At 35.4% G+C, this 6,792-nt stretch overlaps 1 pseudogene; it reads left to right on the plus strand.

Moving 5' to 3' along the window:
* The first annotated feature begins 667 nt into the window (after nt 1-667).
* Nucleotides 668-5,728, plus strand: LOC143587973 (calcium-dependent protein kinase 24-like; annotated as a pseudogene).
* The last annotated feature ends 1,064 nt before the right edge of the window (nt 5,729-6,792 follow it).

Consider the following 6,792-nt stretch of genomic DNA (forward strand, 5'->3'; position numbering starts at 1 on the left):
TAATTTTTTTTATAATGCCTTAGTTAAGACAATTTGATATAAAATAACATTAGTTCATTATTAATGCTATATGAAGCAAAATCCCTTAACGCTTGATAAATCACCATTAGTCACAATTAAGCAACAAAACACTTAATCAAGATTACACATTCAAAAAGTCGCTCCGATCATCGGCTTAAAAATCGCTTCATTTCTAGCTAGCTTTCAATTTTTTTAATTTACTTACGGCGACAACTAATACTATAGATCCAAAGTCCACTATAAGAATTTATTTTATTTATTTATGACTAATATAACTTAATAAATGATTCTGTTATGCACATTTATGGGATAACATGTCGTTGGGAGAAGTGACTCCAAGAGAAGAAGTCTATGGCGGCAAAATTATAAGCCTACACGCACGATCTTATAGTGCCAACACCTATAGCGAAGACATGGCATCGTCATAGGCTTTTCCACTATAAATCAATTCAACGACATGTTTTCGCCACAAATCAAAAATGTGTAGTCGCAACAGGCTTGACTTGTATTAGTGTGTCAACTCATATAACATGTGTAGGTATACACGTTAAACGTGTAATGCTCGGGTTATATAATTTTAAACGTGCAAGGGTTAAGGTTGATGCTCATGACACGATAAAACATATTAGTTGTGTTGGGGCGAAGTAAGGCTAATTCCAAAAACAAAATGATACTTGTATAAATAACAAAAAGGAGGCAAAACAGTATACACATTCAAGGGGTCACATAATGTAGAAGCATGAGCCACAAAACAAATCAAGATTAATCAATCTCTCCACAAAATCAGGGTTTTCACACACTCCATTTTCCTAATAACATTTGAAATGATGAATCTCTGTCCCCCTCATGCCACCCCCCAAACTGAAACCCTAAATTTTCATCAATAACATCGTCACAAAAAACACCATTATTCCCATGGGGGGTTGCATGTCCATTGCCAATAAAAGATTAATCAAGAAACACAAAAACAATGTCAAACACGTAACCCCACTAGATCAAGACCTTCGAACCCCTAAACCACATACAGGGTCCAAGAAATACCGTCGACCGGTTTACGTGCTCAACGACTCGTCAGGTAGTGACATATTCAGGCTGTACCGGTTTGGAAGAGAGCTCGGGCGTGGTGAGTTTGGGGTGACGTATGAATGTCAAGACAAGGCGAATGGGGAGAAGGTGGCATGCAAAAAGATATCAAAGAGCCGGTTAAGGACGGAAATCGACATTGAAGATGTTAGGAGAGAGGTTGATATTATGAGGCATTTGCCAACACACCCTAATATTGTGATGTATAAAGATGTGTTCGAGGATAAAGAGGCTATTTATTTGGTGATGGAACTTTGTCAGGGTGGTGAGTTATTTGATAGGATCGTCGCTAAAGGTCATTACACCGAAAGAGCCGCTGCTCTTGTTACCAAAACAATTGTTGAAGTTGTCCAGGTTTCTTTTTTCCTAGTTATATATTTAGCGACGGCAATGCAACCAATGATCATACCAGAACCTCAACCTCTATGAGGTCTTAAATTGTATTCTAAAATTGTGAAAAAGTTTTTGCTTAGGATTCTAACACATGGCAATATGAAAACAGATATTATGCATTATACGATTTTAAAATGTAACATATATAATGACACGTTCTAAAGTTGAAGTAAGTTCTAGTGAAAAGGAAAAACAGTTTGTTGGTCAGTCTTTTCTCTGCTTGTCTAAACCTGCAATTTAATCCAAGTTAAACCTTGAAAACCGGATATCTTTTAAGGCTCTAAGTTTCAAATTATATTTACGTAGATTTAAAACTTATATTTATTTTTATCTAGATTTAAGAATTGAAACATAGCCCTGCTTGAAGTGCGCATATATGATGTATATACGTGTGAACCCTCTGGTGGGCAAAAGTGAAATTGCACTAATTTTGACGTTATTTTACTAATCTCTTGAAAATAACGTTAAAAGTGATGGACGGTTAATCAGGCATCATGTAATGGCGTTGATAGCCGAAAGACAAGGGTACATACACCGATCAGCCGGTTTCCCAATGATTAAGTGCTATGTGCCTTATGTCTAAGACTTGATGCAAAACTACTATCGAGCCGGGGGTCTCATCGGAAGCAGCCTCTCTATACCTATGGGGTAGAGGTAAGGCTGTCTACATCTTACCCTCCTCAGACCCTACCATAGCTTTGCTATTGGTGGGATATACTGAGTACGATGATTACGATGATGATGATGATGATGATGATGATGATGATGATGATGATTTAAGAATTGAAACTTATTTTTATGTATATTTGAGCCGCCCATTGATCGATATTAACTTGATCATCTCAATACTATATCTAATCAAGGAAGTTGGTTATGTATGTTTGTGTAGGTATGCCACAAACATGGTGTTATACATCGAGATTTGAAGCCTGAAAACTTCTTATATGATAACCGAGGCGAAAACGCTGCTCTAAAAGCAATTGATTTTGGTCTTTCTATCTTCTTTGAACCCGGTAACATGTTATATGATTGACATGCAAGCTAGTTGGTTAAAAACTGATGGTTTTTTGTTGTCATGGTAGAGCAACGTTTCAAGGAAATAGTTGGAAGCCCGTATTACATGGCACCAGAGGTTCTTAGAAGAAACTATGGAGCAGAAACTGATGTTTGGAGTGCTGGTGTCATTTTATACATATTATTATGTGGAGTTCCTCCATTTTGGGCAGGTATAGACGTAAATTCTTTTTACTTTCTGAACTCGAACCAACAAACTTTGGGATTTTGTCTCTGCTGCTATTGGGCCACCATTCCCATTCCAGGACAATCATGTTTTTATTTAACTTTAAAAACAAGTTAGAAGATACTTGAAACACTGATAAAAACTTGTTGGCATATATGTGTGATGTAACTAACACAGAAACTGAAGAAGGGATCGCAAAGGCGATTATTAAGGGTGAGATAAATTTTCGAAGAGACCCTTGGCCTCGGGTCTCCGATGATGCCAAGAATCTCGTCATGGGCATGTTGGAATCCGATTCATCTAAACGCCTCACTGATGAACAAGTCCTCAGTACGTAATTTTTGCATATATATTTACAATGGTGGATTTGTCATTTTCTCATGTTACGTAAGAGCATATGCAATCGATCTATATGGTATTTTATTTCATAAGTGTGCTAATCTCCATAAGGGTAGTTTTGTAATTTTTTCATGCTTTTCTAAATTCAATTTTAGTAATCCAAGCTATCACCTGTAGGCGGGATTGTTGATCCGCAAAAATATGAACATTGGAAATATCATTCATCAAAGTGTAGACACGGATATTATCAGCCAATAGATGACTATTTAAATTATTAAAATCCAATTTCCCAAAGAATGCATATAGTTATAGAGCCATCAATGAAATTACTCAAACTAGTGTCTAGTTTTTTTCTTTTTTTTTATAACTAATACATAATGTTTAAATTGCATTCTCAATTGATCAAATCAATACACGAACCTTTCGATACTTTTCAATATATTTGTAGGAAGCCGGTGGATACAAAATGCCGATAAGGTCCCTGATATTCCTTTGGGAGAAAATGTTAGAACAAAAATTCAACAGTTTTGTTTGTTGAACAAGTTCAAAAAGAAAGTGATTAGTGTAAGTTCCTTTTCTATTTTTAACCAGTGCTTTGACCTTAAAAGTTATAATTATTTGAAATTTGGCTGTTTTATTATCCTATCATTTAAGCTGGTAGCAGAAAATTTACCAACAGAACAAATGGATGGGTTAAAAAAGATGTTCCACGACATGGACAAAGACAAGAACGGTTCACTAAGTTTCCAAGAGCTCAAAGACGGTTTAACAGTAATCGGAGACCAACCTGTGGCTGATCCGGATATTCAAATGTTCATGGAAGCCGTGAGTACATCCTATTCTCAAATTACATTATAATCAAATTCTGTCTGTTTAGTTTACTGCTACTTGACAACCAGGTATTTGTAACTGAATAAAAAAACAAAAAACAAAAAGAGTTGCAAACTTAGCAAAAGAAATCTCATTAGTCGCAAGGCTTGCGCCCTGTAAAATTTTAAGACAAAACTCTTTATTGGTAATTTTGTTGAAAAAAAAATGAAAAATGAAAATTAAAGTTAAACGTTGTTCGTAAACTTTTCAAAACAATAGTTTATAATAAAATATATGGCAAATATTATAAAAAACCAACATACTTTTTGGTTTTTCTGACAAAAGTCCTTCAACAAATTTTTGAAAATTAAAGTCCCTCCACATTTTAATTTTAAACAAAAAAGTGATATAACTTAAAAAAAAACATATATATATATATATATATATATATATATATATGTGTGTGTGTGTGTATTGCTTATGGCATACATGCAAAATATATTGTTGTCGCAAAACAATCCAAAATTTGTGATTGTTTCAATTCAGTAGAAAAACGTCACGAATACTGTAGAACATAGAAATAAAATTTGGCCTGCAGTAAAGATAATGGCTATTTGAGTTTGTTTATAAGTGATCGCTATTAGGTCACAAAATTGTTCGCTAAAGATCTTGTAAATTGTAGCGGCCACAAACCCTTTAACATATAGGTGACCAAAGTATCTGTCGTTACAGTGGTCGCAAAATAGTAGCAGTCAAAAAGTGGTCACAACCTCTTAGTGTTGTACCTTTGCCAGTGGGTCACCAATCCCATTGGCACAAATACTTATTTCCTAGCATTGGTTTAATAATTCAATATGGTAAAATACATAGACAACTTTAAAAAATATATAAAAAAAATAACAAATGAGTAAACAAATCACATTAGCCTTAAGTCACAAAATTTAAGTTTGAAAACTTGTAATTCGTTTTATTAATAAATAAATTACTACAGTAACAACATAAAATAAACACTATTGGGCTCTTTTATTTTGCCACCTCTACTTCATTTACTGTATATCTTTTTGATTTGTGAAAAGGCTGATCTTGATCACAACGGGGTGCTAAACTGTGAGGAGTTTCTGACAATTTTGGTGCACCTAAGAAAGATTAGCAACAAAGAACAACTCCGTAAAGCATTTCACCATTCTGACAAGAACCGAAATGGATACATCGAGTTTGACGAGTTAAAAGAATGTTTGTGTGATGGTCACCTTGATCAACACAACGAAAAAATGGTTCACGAAATCATAGTTGATGCCGACCTAGATAAGGTTTTACTTCAAAACTAAAGTAATAACTTAAACAACAAAATATAATCATACCTTGAATTTGACCATTTTGTTGTATCATAGGATGGGCGGATTAGTTACCCGGAATTTACAGCCATGATGACTACAGGAATGGATTGGAAAATGGCTTGAAGACAGTACTCGAGGGCAATGCTTAACGCGATTAGCATGAAGATGTTTAAAGATCAATAACATGGACGCAACATGTATTAATACACGGTAATATGTGTAATATGATGGAAAACGAATCAAAACAAGGCGAAAGCTTCCTCCATAAATGATCAGCGAATCCAAAACAAGGATGTGATATTGAATTGCACCTTGTGAAGTGAAAAGTTGTGCTCAATATAAAAATGCAGAAGAGGATAGATAAAAATTGTAAAACAGTACCTCGATGCTTAACCTTTTAGTTAGTTACTTGTCTCAAGTTTTCTCTATAGGAATCATTACGCGGTTAACAAGAAAATGTGTTAAACGGAACATAGCACATGCTAAATTGAGGTAATTTGTGAATCATTGTAGGGTAGAATTGTATTTCAAAAAAATCCTTTTATGTATAAACGAAGAGTGTAAATTGTTAATCTGATGACAAATTAAATACTATCTTAGTAAAAGAATCTAAAGATGTATGGAGTAACAATTAGTTACACCGATCGGGTCTATGGTATCGACAAGATGATAACGGTCATGAAGCATACAAAACCCTACACAACCAAGTTAGGTAGGGTAGTAGGGTATCGTAAAGAGTATGTGTGTAACACACCAACTTGACTATGGCTGATGTGTCACTATAACTTAAAAAAAATCATTCCATTAATGATAAAAATCATACAACATTGAAATTATATACATAGTGGAAAGTTTTGTCAAGTTCTCTACCGCTCTTCACAGTCCTCCCGCATAGCTTTGGTAGCCTAACGTGCATGGAAATTAACAATCAAGTCCCGATCGGTAATCAAACACAAAGTAAACACAAGGTTACACACATATCCACTTCGGTGCCATTCGATTAGCCCTTACCTTTCACAGATGAAAAGGTTTACCGGCGTATTCCCGTATAGCCCTTGTTGATACATGATTTGTTGAATACCAAAAGGCTTGTATAGATACTATACAAACCACCCTGAACGCGGGCACTATGTTCGTCACCTTCTACCCAAACTTCAATATGCCAATCAATGACCCATCCATCCTCATAGCTTTGAAAGCCCAGATCCAGATTGGAGGAACACCTTAGGTAAACACCTTCCAGGCAATCTTCCATTACCAAATGGCGTACAAAGTTCAAAACCAAAACCTTGTAAACCAACACCGTCACCAGACGTGCCTCCCAGCCAGCTTGAACGATGTTTTGTAATCACCCCTTCCATCTCATCATCTGATTACCGAACTGAGTTCCCACCATTAACTCCGTTTGAGAAGACTGGCCAAAAAACCAAACATGCATGGAAGGTCCAAAATTCCTCCGTAATGACGCCAAGTGGTCCCTCAAACCCAACCACTCCAGCAAAAGCAACTTTAAACTGGCAAAGTGAAAATGTTGTTGCTCATAATATAGTTCTCACAACCATTCTAGCT

The sequence above is a fragment of the Bidens hawaiensis genome, unplaced genomic scaffold (assembly GCF_021521415.1).
Source record: "Bidens hawaiensis isolate Kalapana, Puna unplaced genomic scaffold, B.hawaiensis_p1.1 tig00035935_1, whole genome shotgun sequence".
Classification (NCBI taxonomy): Eukaryota; Viridiplantae; Streptophyta; class Magnoliopsida; order Asterales; family Asteraceae; genus Bidens; species Bidens hawaiensis.